The sequence below is a fragment of the Clinocottus analis genome, unplaced genomic scaffold (genome assembly GCF_023055335.1).
Source record: "Clinocottus analis isolate CAN_PGR_092001 unplaced genomic scaffold, fCliAna1.0.p SCAF_4, whole genome shotgun sequence".
Classification (NCBI taxonomy): domain Eukaryota; kingdom Metazoa; phylum Chordata; class Actinopteri; order Perciformes; family Cottidae; genus Clinocottus; species Clinocottus analis.
The window spans coordinates 16,370,337-16,392,176 of record NW_027176153.1 but is presented as its reverse complement, the minus strand read 5'-3'; the positions used below and the strand labels follow the sequence as shown (position 1 = coordinate 16,392,176).

The 21,840-nt window shown below is 43.4% G+C and overlaps 1 protein-coding gene across 2 annotated transcripts in view; it reads right to left on the bottom strand.

The window, feature by feature from the left end:
- Positions 1–20,271, bottom strand: part of l1cama (L1 cell adhesion molecule, paralog a) — a 40,380-nt gene extending 20,109 nt beyond the window's left edge. For both annotated transcript variants that reach the window (XM_068598575.1, XM_068598576.1), the window contains exon 1: positions 20,145–20,271. The gene's annotated coding sequence lies outside the window, so the exon portion shown is untranslated. The remainder of the gene's footprint in view (positions 1–20,144) is intronic.
- Between the last annotated feature and the right edge of the window lie 1,569 nt (positions 20,272–21,840).

The window sequence follows — 21,840 nt, the reverse complement described above, 5'->3', positions numbered from 1 at the left end:
TGCAAGGGAGATTTCTATGTCCCTCAGTGAGAAATCAAATTAAACATTTTTAAAAAAGAGCAACAGGAAGATGGGATTTGTGTACATCAACAGAGCTAAATTAGATGAAATTAAAGACCAAACAAGAGCTGAGCCTGTAATAAGGCAGTTTAAACCGACAGCATTAGGATTAAATGAGCCATTACGTTAACGTGCTTGCTTTGTCAGAACAATTCTACAACAGGCACATAAAGAGGCAGAAGAAGGAAGGGTGAAGTAGAGGACTTAAGGAGAAGATAAAAATGAAAAGTGGGTTTAAAGAGGAGAACACAGGAGAAGTGGAGGTGAGGGAGGAGAGATGCAGAGTGGAGGAGGGAGGGTGAGAGTTGATGGGAGGAGAGAGGCAGAGTGGAGGAGGGAGGGTGAGAGGTGATGGGAGGAGTGGAGGAATATGGAATGAGAAGAGGAGGAGGGATGACAAAGGGTGACAGCTGTGATGCTAATCCTATATATCCATTCAATTGCACACATACACACACATGTGCTAGCGCTTCCAATCAGTGTGCAGCGTTTGTTCACTTTCTCCCTTTTCTTCTGTCCTTTTATCAACTGCTTTAGTGGTTGTGGTTCTCTGGAGACAGGAGGCCAATTACATTGTTCCAGTCTTAAACCAGCCTCTCCAAAATGCCATTAGAGGCAGGTGAATGAAGCGGAGCTAGTCAGGGTATAAGTACTTGTGTTAATGTGATCTATTGGAGTTACCTATCAGTGGCCCTTCTACAGCAACGGTGAGGGAGAGCCGAGTGGAGCAAATCAGGACGCTGACTAACGATGTGGTCGTGCTGCCGCTTTTCATACCGCCAATCACAAATCAGCATGTGATCGAGTACACACTCAGAGGGTAAAATAAAAACAAAGAAGCTTGCTATAGACCGACAGAAAGGGAGGCAGACAGAGACAGACACACACCTTGAGTGGTCTGACAGAAGAGATCAGACTGAAAAAAGGGCACGGTCCAGTGGCTCAGTCAGGAAGTAGACCTTGCCAAAGAATATTCCAGTCATGTTGAGAAGGAGCAGTAAAGGGGAACACTATAATGGGTTGGGAGGGGAGTGCAAAGGAGGGACTGTGAGTGAGTGAGGGGCTGAGACAGACAGAAAGAGAGAAGTGGCATGGAAGGTTGCCATGTAATAAGGCTAACCCAGACATGCTGATAGCACAGACTGATGTGGCCTGACACACACAAACACACACACAGGCACACTTGTGTGCACGGCATGGAGCCTCGTGGAGCTCCATTATCACAGGGGTGAGAGTCACTGACATCGAAGCAGATGCCTGATTTCACTTCTGCTGTGCAGCTGTCAATGATCCAATCCAAGCCCTGTTACCTGCTTCATTGGACAGGGTCAAAGGTCATGCCTGGGATGAATGCTTGCAGCTGGGCTGAGATGACCCCCCCCACTGTTCCAGAGTGCTTTTAAAAACTATTATCACCGCTAGGATGTCAACAGGCGCCATCAGAAGTCGTTCAATCAGAGGAAGATTGTAGAACAGCGCTGTGTTGAGATTTCAGGGCGTGGCCGTTTCGTTTTTTTCTACAAGAAAACCTGACTGCAGAAAATTAGCCGCCAACAGGCCATGTATCAAACGAGCCAAATCGACTAGTCAATTTTGCAACTTCTTCAATTATTCATGAATTCTTGCTTTGAGGCGGTTTGCTTACAAAAACACAAATAACCCAAACATTTTGTATTGTGCTGTGGCTGTTGCTATCATTAAAAGAATTTAATTGCTGTACGCCATTGTGGCGAGTACCCCCCCATGTCATCTATTAGATAGAAAATTGCACCCTTCCTTCCCCTGCAAAATGTAGTAATTAGCATTAAGTAGACATGTTGGGTGCTGCCAAGGACTTTGAATGCTGAATAGGCTCTCGTATTGGTGGAAGGAGGAGAACACACACACAAGATCAAACCTCAAGACGTGTTTTGAGATTCACACATATTCTAATTCCCATCGTGCCGCCCACCCACATATACATGAGAGACTTTTAGTGTTTGCTTCATATCCTTATGTATTCGCGTGAGGAGCTACTATGTTGTATATTGTCTCTCAGCACTGTGAGTCATGCAATTATTAATTCTGAAATCTTCTCTGTACTTAAATCAGATGTGCTTTTCTACTGGATTTGTGTGTGTGCGTGTCTGTGTCTGTGTCTGTGTGTGTGTGTGTGTGTGTGTTTGTGCATGTTCAAACATGTGTGCAGGTCTTGTGTCCTGTCATGCCTTGCTTTTAAATATTAACTACCTCCAGCTGTGAAGATGTGTAGGGGGAGAGGATGAGGGACTGAAGAAGGGGAGGGAGAGGGATGGGGGGGGGGGGGGGGGGGGGGCAGAAAAATAAATGAAAACATGCCCCCCTTTACCCCCTACGATTCCCCCCAGGGTTTGTCTGTCTGAAGAAGCGTCAGCTTGAAAAGAGACGAACAGAGGAACAGGCGGAAGATGGGGTGATTTAGACTTTATCAAAAGGAAGCACTCACTGGAAGAAATGGACTGATAGGCATTACACGGGAAAGGCAGTGAGAGATTATGAGGGTCAATGGATGGTAAAAGTGATGAGGGACGTCTGAGAAACAAGGTGATGCTGGTGGGGGGTTGATGATAAGGCCCCCTACCGAGTGAATTATTCATAGAAATCCCCTTCCTGTCGGCACAATTTGCCCTAAATTCACCCAAATTCATAATTAATTTGCACCCCCATACATTTGCTTTGCCCTTGAGTGATGCTGTCCATCTATACCTGGTGTCTGTGGTCGTCTGATTCTCTCCCCTCCCTTTCTTCTCTCTGGCAGGGTCATACTTAATGCATGAGCCTGTTGCAGTGAGACAAGTCTCAGACCCACTTTGTCGCTACAGCAGAAAAATACCACAAATCATGTGAAATAACACTGGCTACCTGTTTCTGCTCGATTCCACAATTCACTTCGAAACACAGACATGTCTTTCATCATTCACCGCAGTGAAGATTGCATTTCTTACAAGCCTTCCTCACGTTTTCTACTTAGGAGGCGAACCCCTATAATAGGAACTGTCCAAGAAGGATGAGTGCCCATTTTCCTGTCGCCTTTTTATCAGTCTTCTTCTCAGCCCCCTGCGAAGCTGACACTAAAAGCTTTCTTCAATTCCCCTCCGATCACTTTTCACAGTACATTTCGTTTACTCTGCATCTCTTCTTACTGTATACAACACCTTTCGCTCTGGCTTGCACATTAGTCAATGGGGCTGATTAATTTAATATTTGCAACCTAAATAGAAAATGGGCCTTACAGCACAGTGGGAAACCAATATCTTCCTCATAGTGGTACTCTTTGTTTAAAAGGCCAAGTAAAGTGTGTTTCAAAACCAATGATCCATGGTCAATTGCAAATGGAAATTTACGGGCAGAAAAAGCTGCAGCGCTACATATTATCTGGAATCAGGGCACACAGACAGCACATTTATCAATACCACTATTAGCATAAGCTCGGCCGTTAGATAGCTACTCCCACTAGAGTTTAATGCTGCAATAGATGATCCCCAAACGCCATCTTTTCCTCATTTAAAATGCCTGCACCACTTTCAAGGACCCCGCCGCACCCCCACTGTTCTGTCAAGGGTTAGGGGTTAATGTTGGAGTGACACAAAGCTGGATAAAATAAAGGTTGTCAGAGGAGCCGTGAGGGCAACCGCCCACTCTCTCTCTCTCTCTCTTTCTATCCTGGTTGCCATGACAACTGGGTCTCCACACAGCATCCCCCCTTGTACATACAAATTCAGTTATTCACACACATGGACACCAACGGGTTTGCGCTATCACTTACATATGCACACGCACGTAGACACACTCACTCACTTGCTGCTGCACACTGACAGGCCCGTCCTCACTCACACAGGTGTAAGTACAAATACTGGATGTCTTCATATGTATACCATGTGCACACACATAACATTTAAGATACTCAAAGATTTATAAAGTAAAATCATTTATTGACTCATCCAACTGAAAGTTCAAGTACAAAATAGAAGTACAAGACTTCCAAAGTCTTCCACAAATCTCTACCGTCCCTCTCTTTTGTACACAAAAACATGCACACCGGCATCCCTCCTATGCCAAGACTACAAAAGAAGCTACCTCTGGCGTGATTTATTTATTGATGTTTTTCCCCCTAAAGACACAGTGGGGATAGTAGAATAAAAGAAGTGGTGAATAATTGAACAAGAAAGCGGTGAACTCATTAAGACATCCGTGAGGGCTGGAGAAAGAGAGGAAAGGTGGATCGAGGGACGGAGGGAAGAAAACTGACAAAGAGAAAGAAGGGCATCACCGGCGGGAGATCAAACAGGGGATTGACAACAAAGTCAACAACAAAAAGTCTAAAAAATTCATAGGAATTGAAAACAAAGAGAGAAGGAAGTAGGATGGAAAAAACAAAAAGGAAAAAAGTGACAGATGTGGAAAGGGAGAGATCTGGTTATGGGATCACTGACCAGAAAGAGCTCTGCAACGATCAAAAACAGGGGTGTTACCCCTAATGTAATAGTGTATCATATTCCCTGTGTGTGCGCGTGCGTGTGCATGCGCGTGTGTGTGTATGTGTGTGTGTGTGTGTGTGTGTGTGTGTGTGTGTGTGTGTATCAGTCAAGATCAGCCTGTATGTCAACAGGTCAGCTAATCTCTCCTGTCAGCTAATGGAGCCGGTCTTGCAGATGGAGTACCGCCTCAAGCTCTCTCTCTGCTTCTAGCATGTTAGCTGCTGCTCACTTATGTCCACAACTGATAAGGTAATATGCTTATGGCTTACTGTCAGTTTATATAGTCACCGGAAATGGAGATATATGCTATCAATAAACCAAAAGAGAAAATAAACAGAATGGTATTTTTTTGTGTTTGCGTAGACAAAATCATGACACTAGTCTTTTGTATAGGAAGTTTAAATGCACACATGTTGGCAGTGCTGCATATGGATATGTGTTTAATTCAACTGTAATCTCAATAAATAAAAGAAGAAAACAGACTGCTTGCTCTCACTAGAAAAATAGACAACAACAAAGAAACAAATAGAATCGTTTCTGTACGCTAAATGAGAGTCATGTATTATATATTCACATACATACATTCACACGCAAGCACACAGTCTTCTTGCACTGCTGCCTGTGGGCGTCATTTGCTTCATTAGCACCAGCATCAGTCAGATTCTGCGCCTGCAGCACAAAGCGCAGTAATTACGGACACACCCTCCGTGTCAGGCAGAATATATAAGATGCAATGCACACAAGCGCCGCCATGAACCCAACGCATCCTCACAGGCACATTGTTATGCACTGTGCGTATGTGCAGTATAGAAGCATGCCAACACATGAAGCCCAAGAACAGCTTACGAATATACTTGAATGGTTTAGTGCATGTGGATAGTTAATGGCATTGAGTAAATAGGGGCAATTATGGTGTTATGAAATTACGTGGACAATTAGGAGTGACCTTCTCTTGTTCCCCTCCCTGCTTCCTTTCATGCCTCCTACTCGGTCCGACAGCTCTTTCTTTCTCTCTCTCTTTATCTCTCACAGTCAGCCTCTCCCCTTTTCTCCTCTTCCTCTGGAGCTAACAGCCTGGCTTGTGTTTTTCTTATTTGATGTGCATTTTGACCTTCACTGACAACTTTCTTTTCCTTTTCTTCACCTCTGTGACGAAATACGCTGTTTGTGTGAAGTGAAACTCAGTGGAGATCCTTCCGTAAAGGTGTTTGTATGAAGCCATTTATCCCTCAGAGAGAAAATTTAGAGGGAGATCAGACATGTGAAAGGCAATTGTAATGTGTGTGTGCTTGTAAAGCCTCTGGGGATCAAACTGGAGCTAGGCAGGCTGGTAAAAAAAGAAGCTGACATCAGTATAGTATCTATCAGTGTTAGCCCAGAAACCAGATGCAGCAGCTTAACACTGTTGGAGATGAAAAACCAGCTGGAACAACACAAACAGTATGCACCAACACCAGAGGGAAATGGGCCACTGAAGCACAGTCTTGAATAACTATACCATGAAAGGACACAACACATTACTTTGTTTTTCCATACAGGTCACATTGTTATTTAAGTCAGCCACGCTTAAGTACAAGATTAAGCAGCTGAGGAGAAAGCCATGAGCATCAAAGAGAAGGCTGAGGCGCTAAGGTTATCTAACAAGCCTCGGGCGTGAATGGGAGCATATGTGTGCCCTTATGTGTGTGTGTGTGTGTGTGTGTGTGTGTGTATGGGTTGCATCAAGTGTGCAGATGGGGGCAGGTGGGTGTTGGCTGTTGCAGGTAGTGATGTCTGAGGAGGAGCTGCGCAGTCAGTCATTCGGCAGACAGAGAGGAGGCGGGAGCGGTCCCTCGGGTCAGGTGATAAGTGGCTCGTACAGCGCTGAAGGAATCAGCTGCCAGCAACCAGTGTGACACGCAAGCACACGTGGCTGCCTCCGCAGGGACAACCGGCACGCCACACCCCGATGAGAGGGGCGGAGTGTGTACATGACCTACAACCTCCACCACAAAAATGTTTGAAAAAAAGAAAACCATGTCACAAATTTAACCAATGCAAAATTGTGACATGGTTTTGATTTGAAGAAATATATTTGTCTCAGGTTTTTATCACCAGCTTTTTACAATATGTGTTTTGCCCTGCGCTTTCCTGCAGACAGCTCATTGCTAAGATTTAGACGTTGCCAGAAACATTTGTCAAGGTCTCCTTCGGTTGGATGTAATCCTGTCTTTTCGACCACTTCAGGGAAATGAGCTGCTGGCGGACCAAGGTCACACACAGTGCTCTGCTAACACATTTGCATGGAAGAAGCCTAGTGGCACCTCGACTGTGGGCTGATCGTTTTATTTTTTTTCCAATCCTGATGCTTGACTTCACACATAACATTACAAAGTCTCTGAATAAAAACATACATCACACATACTTACACCAATGCACAGACTGCACCAACACACACCCGCACTGCCACAGTAGCTTTGTTAATCAAAGCAATGCTAACTAAGAAATATATAATTTTGCAAATTCTTTACAACAAAAGCAAACAAAACAGCTGCTGAAATAGCACCAGCAAACCGATCAAATGTCACAGGTTAATTGATTACATTAGAGGTGGAGGTGATGCCGTCTTAGTAGGACAGCTCACAGTACCAGGCCATTTGCATTTTAAAAACGATTAACTAGTTCAAACATCGGCTTCTTGGCAATCCCATTAACTTTGTTAAAAGTTGCACAAGCAGCACTTCCCCTTAAGTGCTTCTTGTCTAATCAAATACAAGGTCTTCTGGGGCTGGGGAAGAAGATGTAACGCCCCTAAACAGCAAGTAAATGTTTTTCGAGTAGAATCAGAGAGGAAAGAGAGGATGGTGGTTTCTGTGGATGAGAAGGAACACAAAAAGGAGCGAAGAGGAAGAACAGATTCAGTATTCCAACTCTCTAAATTAAAATTGATCACAGTTTTATAGACTGTGTAGAATTCATATAACCTAACTCTACCTTCCAGCACTCGTTTTGGAAACAACGAAAGCCACAATTTATATAAGGGCCAATGTTCAGAGTGAGACATTTTATTGATTTGTTCGTTGTTCAAGAATATAATCATTTGTCTTGTTTTTGCTGTGTTGGCTGTATTCTTGTATGCTTCCAGCCTCTCACCACACGTCAATTGTGCCAGTGCGAATAAAAAAAAATGTCAGTCAGATTTGCAAAACTTCTAATATTGTAAAAGTTCAAATGTTAGTGAATTACTTTTCTCTGTAAACATGTTCTCTATAGGCCAGAGCGATGAACCTTTATTCAGTTCATATAAACGTCTGCTTTTCTAAACACTTTGGAAATCCTCTGTTGTAGGGAAGTGATGCGTATACATTTCTTTCAGCAGTAATACAGTGAAGAGATGTGTTTTTTTTTTACTGCAGTTCTGTTGAGCACAAGTTTTTTGTTAAGAAAAGCGATATACAAGTACAAATTATTATATAAGTGTGTGCACTGGCTTAGAAAACAATGCCCCACTGGAGCTGCTTATTGTCTCTACATCAGCTTGTTTCTGCCTCTCATCTCTCGGTGTCATCAACACACATGAGGAAAAACACAAAGCTCATATATTTGAAGACTCACACACACCGTCGCTCAAACATGCACACACACACACACATTCACACAGCAGCAGTCTGAAGGTTGGTTTAGGTAATTGTCTGGCGAGACAAGTCAGTTTACAGGGATTTGCCTGACATTCAAATACGGCTGAGTGAGGGTTGAAGCCAGCAGAGGGACGGGGAACAGGGTTTGCATGGTGAAATGGCTCCTGGGCTTCATACATGGGCTCAGCTTATTTGCACCTGTGTGCGCGTTTGCTGGTTAGTGAGCAAAGGTGTGTGTGTGTGTGTGCGTGTGTGTGTGTGTGTGTGTGCGTTTACTTAGGATGTGACGAGTCAGTATTGTTATGCATGACTCATTTTGTTTGTTGTAGACTCTGTCATTGTGTGTGTGTGTGTGTGTGTGTGTGTGTGTGTGTGTGTGTGTGTGTGTGTGTGTAAGAGCACACATGTTTTACTGATCTTGTGGGGACATAACTATATGTTTACAGTCACATTGTGGGGACTTGCACGTCCTCATTATGTCAATCATAACATTTCAGAGTGAAGACTTGGTTTTGAGTTCAAGTAAGGTTCAGGTTAAAGTTAGTGTAATGGTTAGGGCAAGTGTCCAGGAAATAAGTGTAAGTCGATGTATGGTCCCCAAAGTCATGAAAACATGTTTGTGTGTGTGTGTGTGTGCAGTGTCTAGAGAGCTAGGTGTGAATACCCCTGCTTCTCTTTCCTTTCCTCACCCCCTTATCACCATGACAACCTCCTGACTCCAGCTCAGCCACACAGAAAATATTTCTCTCCCCTCCCCCTCCTACATGTTCATCCTTCTCACCCCCCCTTTCTCTCTCTCTCGCTCTCCCTCTCTCCCTCTGTACTTTATACTCTCTACCTTCATCGCCTGCCTCCTGTGTCTCCATCTCCTGCTCTTCCCTCATCACTAGCTTTCTCGAGTTCCCCTGCTACGTCTACATGCTACTCATTCTTGAAAGAGTTCCTCCTTCCTGACTGTCATTTTTGCAGAAAGTCTGTCTGTTATTTGTACTCTTCTATCTCCTTCACTCCTGTTCTCTATTCCCTGCTCCCTGCTGGTTGCCTCTCACTCCTCAACATAAAACTCCCTTTTTCTCACCGTGAACTCTTTCACCCGACCCCTCGCTCCCAGTCTTCTTCTCCTTCCTAATAAAAGAAGCTTAAGGGACATTGCCTTCCATCCGTGATGCACTACATCTTCATTAAAACCTCCTGGCCGACATCATACACAATACAATTACAGGTAGCATTCTATCAACCTCTGCCATCAACTTGGATCAAGACTGAGAGAGACTGTCCAGTCTTAGGGGAAATTTGCAGCCTGGCGCAGCATCGATACAGTCCCTCGGCCCTAAGTGGCTGACTAACTCCCAGCGCATCTGTTATCATTATCATCAGCAAACCATTTCTGCTCTGTAACTAAATCCAATCATTACCAATGGAGTCCGCAGCGGAGATCTATTTGAGGCAGGGCGGCTTGTGCTCTCCGACAGAGCAGGGCCGAGCTCCATCAAAGGCTGCAGTGTTATCTGAGGCGCGCAGACCCGTCTCTGCTGCAGACCCCTGTCTCTGCAGATTCCCCTCCCCGTGTCTCCACACAGCTCCAGCCCCTCCACACACCAGTGTGTAGTGGTAAAGAGATCAAGGACGTGACATTTTACAGAACGCGCCGCAATTTTTTTAGCAAGGCGCAATATGAAAGAGAGCAAACAGACCTGTTCCATCCCGCCCGTGTTTGCACGTGTCTGTGTTTGCACGTGTCTGTGTGCGTGTGTGTGCGTGTGTGTGTGTGTATGAGGGAGGGAGGTCATCATAGGGAGTGACAAGTAAATCTGTCTTTATATTATCTATTCAAGGAGGCAGAGTGAATAAGCAAAAAAAAAACAGAAGTGAGGAAGCTGTTATATCGCCGCTCTATTAATATTGTTTTGCAGAGCTTCACTGCATCTCTCCTTCCTCGCTCCCCTCCTCCTGCATCAGCTTTTCTTTCCCCCTCCTCTGCCTCCTGGGGTACTGCCCTGTGCAATGAAGCCCCAGTGTGGCCAGAAGTCCACTGCTTTCTCTCATCTCACTTTCCCTCCCGTTTTGCTTCGGTTATAAGAGATGACAGAAAGGGTTCGGCTCTATTTCCAGCGAGCGGGAGGGAAAAGAAAAGCGGATAGAAACTGAGCGAGTGGCCACAGGGATGCCGAGGAAGCTGTGGTGACCTTTCCCTGCGGCTAAACAACCGGTTGATGAGCTTTCCATCGAGTTAGTCCAACAAAGGTCTGGCAATCCACATCTATACTGTAGACACAAACAAAACAAAGATGCTCACGGCCAGCTGTTAATACTAATATACTCCCACGGTCAAATATGTGAGAAAAATATGTTTTATTAATAAGAATATGAATAACAATATAGTAATGTTATTTATAGCTCCTTTTATACGTAAAAGCAAGTCTAAGTGTTTCACAGAATAAAACACTGGCTTCCTATTGGTCAAATAATTTAAAATAATCTTCTGCTACATCGGGAACTCTGCAGACATCTCAGTTCTTCTGAGACCGACTGTTTGCTCCGAGAGTCAGACCTAAACAAGGAGAAGCAGTGTTCAGCTTTAATGCACCATATATCTGGAACAAACTCTCAGAAAACTGCAGTAGAGCCGCAACTTCCCTTTCTTCTAAATCATAGACAGAAGACTATTTCTGTTTTCCGCTGCTTTTATTAAATAACTTATTACACTGCAATGCAATTTGCATGATTTATTGTATTTTAGCTTGTTTATATTTTCTATACTATTAAATTTTGAATGACTGCTTACAACTTGTGCTTAAATGTCTATATATAATATGTTTCTTTAGCATTTTGGCTTTTTAATGTTTTATGTCCAGCACTTTGAATAGTCTTGTTGCTGAAATGTGCTGTATAAAAAAAAAACTGTATAGTGGCATATATCTAAATCATTTCCTTCCCATGATAGCATGGTTTAAAACCTGCTGATCGTGCAGGTTCCTTTATAGGAACAGCGAGTGCGTGTCAGCAACTCCAGCCAGCGTGCGCTCGCCTACAAACAAAGCTTCTGCGCCATAACATTTCTCAAACACCTCAGAGTTTTTTCCTTTTATTCAAACTGAAAGGAGGAACCAGCTTTTCTGTCACTTCTGGAGGCGGACGGCCCCACAGACCGGCTGAGGGGCCAAAACACAGGCAACTGTGTGTCTGACGGCCGCACGGCGAGTAACAGCCCTGTCACTAACGTTTACTGTTGGATTGTTGAACCAAGCGTTGGTCAAGGCAGTGTTCTCTCCAAAGTCATAAATAAAACACAGACTTTCTAGAGTACTAGATGGAGGAGGAGTTGAAGACGTAGTGGGAAATGGAAAGACTGAAGAGACGGTGGGAATGAAGAAGAGAATAAGTTACAAAGACGTTAAAGATGAATGATAAATGGCCCACCTTGAGAATGAAGTCGTACCAGCTGATTTCCTCATGTCAGTTCAGTCCTACTATTTGTGTTTGGGATTAGGCTCCTCATTCAATATGTGACACAGAGTCACTCTGTACACAGCCTGAGAAGATTATGGTGAGCTACCTGAGGGTGTGTGTGTGTGTGTCTGTGTGTGTGTGTGTGTGTGTGTGTGTGCGTGCGTGCGTGCGTGTGCGTGGGAGATTGGCAGGTGTGGATCTGCCGCCTGCACAAGCTGACATTTCAATCGCTACAGGATCTCTCTCCCTTACCCTCCCATCTCTCTCTCTCTCTCTCTCTCTCTCTCTCTCTCTCTCTCTCTCTCTCTCTCTCTCTCTCTCTCTCTCTCTCTCTCTCTCTCTCTCTCTCTCTCTCTCTCTCTCTCTCTGCTCCCTGTATCTTCTTCTCTTTATCTTCCATCATTGTCCCCCGTCTTGACCTCCACACTCTCACACATCCTGCTTGTTGCCCTGAGCAGGATCACACCGTAACAGTGAAATTAACATTTATTTAAAGGTTACTGATGATAAACTTCCTTTCTTGCTCTCTTAGTATTACACCTTCTCTCCTGCAACCCCGGCCCCACCCTACCATGTTAGGCCTGGAGGGCGAGGTCTTTTCTTATGTGTGTTATTACCTCATTAAGCTCGTTAACAATATCCAGGCGTTCTGTCTCTTCTCTCCTGTTGCTATCTCCGTGTGGGCTTTTTTCTGCTCTTCGTCTTCTCTCTCTCTTCATCTCCCGCCTTCCCCCGATGTGACATCTGGCCCTCTGAATAAATCTATTTTTCCTTCTTGTTGCTTCTGTGTTTTCTCTTGGGGATTGGGCCTTTTATCTTTTCCTCGTATTAACAAGACGCCTCACCCCGTGTCTCCCTATCGCTTCCTGCTACATCAATGGGTCCTCTCTTCAGCACAGATTTCAATAAATGATTTACAAAAATTGCTACACATAAAGTGTGACCTGCAAGTTTGGCCACAAAACACAATTGCTCGATTCTTCCCGCTGTGCAGCAGAGCACGGTGGCTGATGTAAACAGACAGTTTTATAGCTAAATATAGAGTCTCGTTATTGCAGCTCGGGCACTGTGGGATTCTCTCTGTAGCGCCATGCCCAATTACCCCTGATCAATTCAGGGAGCAAACTCAAACAACTCCAACATCCACCTGATTTAAAAGTCTGCATTCAGAAGAGGCTAACAAGAACAGATTCAAAGACATCCATCTCTTCAGGTAGCGTGGAGTGTGCAGCAGGTTGGCATGGCCTGATTTATTCTGACTATGAGCAGATAAGGATAAGGAGGGATGTGGGTCATGAAGTGGAAAGAAAACAGCATAATAGGTTATATAAACCCCTACTTTACTGTGTTCAGTCTCCCTGACATGCAAATTATTTGCAATTTGGCCAAATAAATATAATGAGATGGGGAGGCATCCCGAAATATATTAAGCATCTTGTTATCCAAACTGAAATATGTAAAATGTTTCAACCCGATGACGAATATGTGAAATATAGACTGAGTAAAAAAACAAAACCAAACAGGTAAAATAGAACACACCACATGCAATGGCAATAACTATAATTGTGATAGTGTTGATGAGAAAGCAAGAGGCGATAATAATCTCTGTTTCATCGGCAGCTGAGGCTTTATGCAGTCCTGCATTGGTTGAATAATCACGTGATCTTTACGGTGAAAGTGTTTTCCATCTCGCTTCCCGAGAGTTTTTTGACTATCTTTACTGTCACTCTCAATACAGGCTAAAATGCCAAAAGATAAATAAATAACTTGAGACATTTAGAGACACACGGTCTCTTGCATTTATAGTCTATATAATAAGTCATGAGGGCGTTCTGAGAGACGAAGCTGCCTGCCCAGAGGGGAAATAAGCAACACAACTCCTGTTACACATAAAAACTATCTCAAAGAGCACACCTCTATAACTCTTATCTGTATACACCTTTGCCTCTGACATTTCTTTACTCCTTGACATTTACAGTTTCTCAGTACTTCTGCATAAATCTCCCCTGCTGCTCTTAATCAATTTCATTCTTTATCTGCTCTTACAATCCTCCCTCTTAGTCTCCATGCCTGCTCTTGTCTGGCATTACCCTGTTTTAACCTGGTGTGCCCCTCACCCGCTCTCCTTCAGCCGGCGTCTGTATGCATGGTGGTGGGCGTAGTGTGTAATAGGATGGCACAGTAGGTGAGATTAAATTAGGCCAGTGTATGGGGGATTACAACCCACTCAAAACCTGATCCCCTCCCACTCTCTGTAATCCAACCCTAATGAATATATCATGGCTGACACAGCAGATAAAGCGCCTGTTAGAATCTACAGTCACAACATCATGGAAACACACACAGACACAGATGCAGACAATACTTGAGGCCACTGTGTCTGTTTAAGTGTGTATGGGTGCTTGTGTTTCATGCCCCATCTATTTCATTCATGGTTAATCCAAAGGACATGGAGCGATAGAGTGGGGTAAGAGACAAGTGAAACAAAATCAATAAACGTAAACAGTCCAAATAAATAAGCGTTTAGATGGATTCAGAACACGATCAAACCACACCGTGTGCTACTTAGTCAATGTCTATAGCAGTCACATTCAATTCAGCACACTAACTCTAATGCCTCAAAAACACAGTTGTTGTGTGTTTCTTCTGCCAGCAATGCGTCTTCTGGTAGAAACATAGCAAACATTGCTTCTCATCTCATCAGTACAATTTAAAGACAATGTTTTCTCCAAAAGACCTCATTTTCGTAGACGTCTACGAAGAAGTGTGTGTGAACATCATCTTGATCAGCAAACTCTTGACTGTGCTTCTGTGATGCTACAAATTACTGGATATGCTCTGGCATAAGCCTCAATGTTTCCACCCAGTCCAGGCTTTCCGAGAACATAAAGGAACATGTAAACTATTTGAATGTGTCAGTGCCAAAATGCAAATGTCTGTCAGGATAACTTCCTCAACTTTGGTTAACAGAGACTTGTTTCCATGCCACGAAATAGACAATCCTGCTTTATTCTTCCTGTTGTAAAGTTATGGTCAGCTCTTGTTTACTTAAATGTGCTATAGAAATACATTTGACTTAACTTGATAACTGTCAAATACCTGTGCAAAAGATGCACCTGTATATAGGAAGAGTGGCCGATCATCGCTTTTCCATTCGTATATTCACAGAATAAATATTTCTCCCCAAAGCTTAAGTTTTGGCAAAGGGAAAATCATTCTAAGCGCGAATGAAAGTCGTGCCAAGGACATTGAGAAACATTGTCAAGGGGGAACAGAGCACAGTTAGCAGTATTAGAAACAAAAGTTTAGTGGAACAATATGATATAACTTAGAGCAAAGCAACAGTGCAGAAGTTTCCTACAGTTCTGAGATACATCATGCCCCCAAGTTTCATTAAAAATGCAGCTCGCCTCTTAGCAACAAATCAATAAATCAGTAAACCAATGCTGTCATGTCCCGTTAATAAACAGCCTGTCCCATGTAATCAAAGCCAGAATGGTGTCATGATCCAAATTGTGCTTAACAAATAAACCAGCTTATATAACAAATAAACACATTCATTTATAACGTTATTGACGCTATTCACGCTAATTCACTAAAATGTCATTTATATGCGGTAGAAAAATTAAGGTTATTTTTGTAATTCATTTTTCATCTAACTCAATCTGAGATGAAGATATGTTGTAGACCAAATGAACATAAGCTTCTAGATTAAATTAAAGGACAAAGAGCTTTACCGTAGAAATATTGAGAGGCAAAACGAAAGCATTAATAACATTTTGTGAACCAGAAATGGCAGAACATAATCTAATGGTGAAGCTATTTTACCCAGAAGCGATTAAACTTTAGACTTACTGTATCTCAGCAATGTGGCCATCAGATACTTCATATCATCTTTCACAAATGAAAGGCAATAACCCAACTTTGGTATTTTATGGCTAGATAATTCATTCCTGAGGTCATCTCATACTGGTCACTGTTGGTGATGAGTCATGCACGCACACAAATGCGCAGAGAAACATCTTTGAAAATCAACAGTACACTTCATAGACGTAGTTGGGACACACACTGGACAAAGGGTCGATTTAGTCCAATTATAGTCACTGATGTGGACAAAAAAGCCTTTCTGATGGAGCTGACTGTGGTCCAGATGGAGTGACACGAAGGGGAATTCTCAGTTTCGCTGAAACAAAGACATGATTTTGTCAGAAAAGGGATGAGGACAACATTACAAAGTGAAAGACCAGTACAGTCATGAGTCTCACATCTCCCCGAATTCATAATCGTTATCAAGTATTTCTATTTTGTTCTGTTTTGTACCTTCATTCAACATTGTTTTTGCTCCATAATAATAAAATACATCAATAATTAATACATTTCTTTTATTTCCTCAATTTGAGATTTATTTTTCCAATACCTGGGGCCTTCAATTGCATTACTGGTTTGGCAGTAATTAATTTCTGTCCTGGTTTCAAGTAATATCCCCTGTGGGGTTCCAGTTGGGGTTCCAGTTTTGTAATTTTAACCACCAATATCATATTTGTCACAGATGGGAAATCTACAATTTCTACTCTCGCATGCCATCACTTCTGAAAGCTGTAATAAGGTAATTTACTCTGCCAAAAATAAATGAATTTCCATACATGACGCCTCTATTTGTGCCCTAGTCTTCATCACAGCTTCATTTGTATAATAGGGGTGGATTTATGAGTCTTTGTGTGTCTGGGAACACAATCAGGAGCTTCAGTCACTATTTAGATTAAGACCCTGATGTGGGCTTCTCTGTCCGCCGGTCCATGAGTAGTGATATGACAAGTGAAACCAAAAGGCTGCATGGCGAGTCGGGGAAAGAATACAGAGGAAGTAAAAGGACAAAATGGATTACCTCGGTTCAAAGGTTTGCTGTAGCTGTCTGGGCAGAGAGAACAGGGCTCCTAAATGACAGCTGGAACAAGGTGGTTCAGAGACAGACTTCTTCCACTTTGTCTCATCTTACATAACAGCCTTTATATTTCCACAATCTCTGTACCACCCTGCTGCCTTTTAAAATCAGTCCTTTCCACCTTTAGGGTTCCTCCCTACCTGCTTCATTTCCCCTCTGCCCATTTCATTCTCCGTTTATGCCGGCCTCCTTCCCTCCTCCTCCATTCTCTAATCATTTACCCGTGGCTGACCTGTCAATCCATCTGACCCTTAGCTCCCTAAATCGCCACAATGTATTCTCCACCAAAACCTGACACCATGTCCACACGATCCCCCCTACGTGACACCCAGCGGGCTGACTCCCATCTGCACAGTCTAAATCAAACAGCCTCCAAGCTGCAACCAGGGGGGTTGGGGAGGGGACTGACTCTCCATCTTGACAGCATCCTGAAGGTGCACATGCAACCCCTGTGCGCGCACACATGCACGGCTTGAAAAAGGCGTACGCACACGGAAAGATGAGTCGAGGGAGTTTCGCTCACAAGCCTTTGAATCTGCGATTTAGAGTTGGGGAACTTTACAACTTCATTCTCAAAGGAGGATGAGAAGGAAACCAGAGATGAAACAGTTATTGTTGACACTTTAGTCGAAAAGATAGTTTTCTCTCTCTTAACCCTTATTTTACCCCGCCGCTGCTTTAATGGCTGAATCCCCAAAAGTGGAAAGTGTGCTCTTTGATCAGTAGCAGACGTTTAAGTAATCAGGCCGGGTAGGCAACACTACAGAATCTTTAATTTGGCGCACTGCAACAGGATCTCTGCAGCGTGTGTTTGAAGAGTTTTTTTTTTGTGAGAGTTGCAGAAGTTGTGCCTGTTCAGATGTGGTTATGTGTGCGTGTTGATACATCGTGTTTGTCGAGCAGGATGACTTGCAAAGGTGCCCTGGGGCAATAACAGGTGGCTGAAGAGTGAAGGGCTAGCACAGCACTGCTCTTCCCTGGAGTTGCTCCTAACAGATGGAGAGCAAATAACTCTTCTCCTCCTACACAACACCAGCTCTCCACCTCAACTGCAGGACTAAAGGCGTTTGGAAACACGCCAGACTCTGACATTATCATCCGAAAAAAATGTATAGAGAAAAATATCTGACCGCACATTGCTTTTCTCTTCAGATTTTCCGTCAATCAGAATGCTCCTTTTTATCTTTTCCCCTTACGCACCTTTCTTTTGAAACAGCCCATCCTCCCTTGTGACCTTGCCCTTTGCAATACCTTATGTGATCCCTCCTTCTCTCTCTCGCTACTTTCTTCAATACCTAGAGCAGTGAACATGCATTAAAGGACGCAATGATTTGCATTTCAAAAGGAAGTCCACCTTCTTCTCTTTCTCTGTTATCTTTTCTATGTTGCTTACACCATCCTCCACTGCCCTTTCTCTCTCTTTCCATTGCAGATCCCTGTCCTCTCTTCATATAAATCCCCGTTTCCATCCAAGTCTTTGATGGAACAGCTCAATTAACCACCCCGTGTCCAGGGGGAGATTACATTCTGCACCATAGTGTAGCGAGAGTAATCGTACACTCCAAGTCTAGCCAGCTACTCCGTCAACAACATCCCTGCTACACCAGCAGCTCCCGACACATTGCAGAGATCGGGCTGTCAGTGCCATACAAACCCTCCTGCATTAAATAGTATGGTAATGTGACCAGCAGTGGGTCTCTGGGGCACTGCTGCCACGGAGAGGATGCACACACACGCACACATACTCATTCACTCCAACACGCCCTCTTCAGCAGCAGCTGTATCTTGATCTATTGTGTGAATGTGTGCAGTGCAGTATGTTTATGGATGTCGTACAGATGGTAACAAGTCATTGTCAGGCGCAGTGCCTTCCTTCCCCTCCAGTCCCTTGGCTGGGTTCATCTGGGACAAGCTGCAGGCTATGGAAGCATGGGGGGAGGCAGGGAGGGAGACTCTAGGTTCAGTGCACCACTAGCACACACATGCACTTAGATGACATGAGCAGACATACTTGTGTATAGTCATATCTTTAGTATAGGGTGCATGCCAGGAGCAAATGCACAAAGGTATACAACAAAACCCCAGACATACACAAATAACCGAGAGACGGAACAAGCTCACAGCTTTAGCGGCTGCTTTTGACGCTTCAGTTTTCTACATCATTAACACAACTGGTGGAACATCGTCTATTTTCTGCTTTTGGCCAGAACAGATGCGTAACAGGCCACAGAGGGTGACAGCAGGCAGCTGCATGGCATTGAGCCAGGTGAGTGTCTCCTTTTCATGGGCACACCTCCACATAGTCTGCTGCGAGCGCAGCCCCACCCTTTTTTTCCCCTTCCCCTCACATCTCCTCCCGTATAAATATCTCACTCATTCTGTCTCCTGTTGACATCACAATCTTTCTTCTTTTCTTTTTTAGATGATTGTTTTTCTTCACTATAGTTTCAGGTTACTCTGCTTTGGAAAAACAGACCTACTGCAGCTACAGGAGGGAGACGAGAAAATGCTTGTGTCCTCCGCTGTGTCGCTGACCATACGTCTGAGTTACTTCCTCCACATAAAGGAAAATCATAGCAGTACATTGTAATCATGGGCAGTACTTAAAATTAAGCCACTCAGCTATTAGCTGGGGGAGGGGAATGTGGAGAGAAAATGAATTAAAGTAGCATGGCAGCAGGAGAGCCAAGGCATATCATTTGCCTAAGAAATATCCATCAGTTTGCAGAAAACCGCACGTGTAATATACATTTCAAAGGAGCTGATTTAAAGTGCATTATATATTTTTCAAATTTGGTGGGAAATTGTAAAGAAGGGCTGTGTGAAGAACTATATTAAACAGATTTAAAGTGCCGTTCATTCCACAACACAAACTAAAAATCCTTTTTTTTTTTTTACCCAAATCACATACAGTTTTCTAAAAACACAAATATCAACTTTAGAGATATCAGACAGCAACAAATTGTAAAGTGATTGTATAATCTGGCCGATAAAGTATTCAAAGGCATGATACAATAGCATAGAACACTGCTGTATATTCAATATTAATGTCCGAGGAGACCCTGTTGCATGCAATGCGCTGAATGTTCAATCAGCAACATAAATACAGAAAAGCAAAAGCAAAAACATGTTCTTTAAAAATAAACTGTACCAACAGGTTATCCATGACACCTGGCTTCAAGACACTCAATTTATTTTTTACAAGTGATGCAGTGTATGGTATCATAAATCATAACGCCCACTAGCACGTCAATAAAGATTTGTTTTAAAATCAGTGTAATTATTCTTTTTCCAAACTAAGTGTGTTGAAATAGCTGTAATTTCAGACTTTCCTCAACATCAACACACCTGATGGGAATAAGTCAAATTGCCGGAGAGAAGACGTATAAAAATAGCTGTTAAAGTTATTTACGTGAACAAGACTGTCATCTTTAACTGTTCGTGGGAGATGAGGCAACGGTGCAATTCCATAACAAGCCACCTCCACCTAACATCCTAATTAATCCTCTAACCAGTTCTCTGCCGCTCTCATTCTGTTCATGACAAACTGTGCGCCTCATCACAAAAAGATCCTCTTACCGTCTCTGGAAACTCCTTTTGTCTTTCCCCCCCTCTCTTCCTTATATACTTCTGCCTTTTCTTCCTCTTCTCTATGAAATTGATTGCGTCCCTCTCCTCTCTGCTGATGCTGCAGTGATAGAAAACACACCCTCCTCCGGCCGCTCTCTTTCCCCCTCCCTGACTCTCATTGGCTGCCTGTTAGAGGTGACATCACCCTTCTTCTCTGCCTGCCTGCCTCCCTCTTTCCCTCCTCCTCCTCTGTTCCCTCCCTCACTCTCTCTTCACCTCACTCCCTGTGGATTCTGACCATTCCTTTATTATACCTACCCTCCTCCTTCCTGTCCTCTATCTATTCCCTCTGTCCTCCTCTTTCTCCCTATATACAGTCTGGATTAGAGGTCCAGCTGCTCTTATTGCTGCTTTTATATTCAGCCATGCAGTGCCAAGCATAATAATGCATACTGTACATTAGCATAGAGTACAAAGCCTGTGGCCCCACAGCCCTTTGCCTTCCTTCTCTCCCTGCACCATCCAGGAGCTAATAGACTGGAGGTGAAATAATAACCGTCTGAGGTTTTGTGTTGGTAATCTCTCCACTCCACTGGGCTCAACTTCCAGCAGCGCTTTTAATTCATTCTACCACCAAGACATTAAATGGGCTTCAGTTCATTAGTGTAATTAAAGGTGGGATGAATGTTACGTCATGTTGGTGAATAAAAATATGTCAGGAATTACTGCCATCTCATATCTTAGTCTGGGGAGGAGGAAGAGCAGGAAGAGGAGGAGGAGAAGGAGGTGCAGTGATTTCAGGGTAATCCAGAGGTTGTCTGGCTGTGTTTGCTGTTGTGTGAAGATGCATGTTATCAGGTGGCTGTGATGCAGAACACAGGACGATAGAGATCTGCAGGTGTTTCCTTTGACATGCTTTTATCTCTTTGTAACTTAATTACTGTGAATGTATGTGTCAGTCAGTTGGCCTTATTTCGCTTCCAGCTCATCCAAAAGTGAATCTTCCTTTACTTGCTGTCAAAGCAATGCATGGACTGCCACCAGTTTATATTTTAAACCTCCCGAGTCCCTATTCCACCTCCAAAACCCTTTGGATCCTCTAAACAATGACTCTTTTCAATTCCATGCTCTCAGTGAAAATCAGAGCCTCACTGAGCTTTTCCCACTGCTGCAGCTCCCCCCTCTCTTTTGAGACTACTTTGACATATATTTCAAATAGTGTCTTTAATGGTATTGTATTTCCTCTAATCTTTACTTTTTTTAATGCTACTAAATTTGTGTGGGGCCACATACAAGAAGCGTTTCGTAGAAACAACCATACTTTGCATCATTTTCATTAGCCACACTCATGGTTATCTGGACGCCAGCGAGTGGGTTTACATTGCAGTGACTTTGCGTCTCATTTAGACACAATATCAGACGTTAAGTGCCGCGACAACGCGTTGCTGTTTTAATGAGATATTTGGTATGACAACGGGCTGGAGCATTATACCTGCCGTACCATATTCAGCTCTAATCACCACTCAGCCTCATTGAAGCCTCACAGGCTGTAGATACTCAGTCTTGCTAGAACACATGAAATTAATTATTTTTGTTAATCATCCAACTGTATTTTTTCTTCATCATTTTGTTTATAGCACTTTGAACAATACATCTGTTTTTCAGTTTGCACTCGGGTCTAAAAATCTGTTTTGTGTTGTGCTTG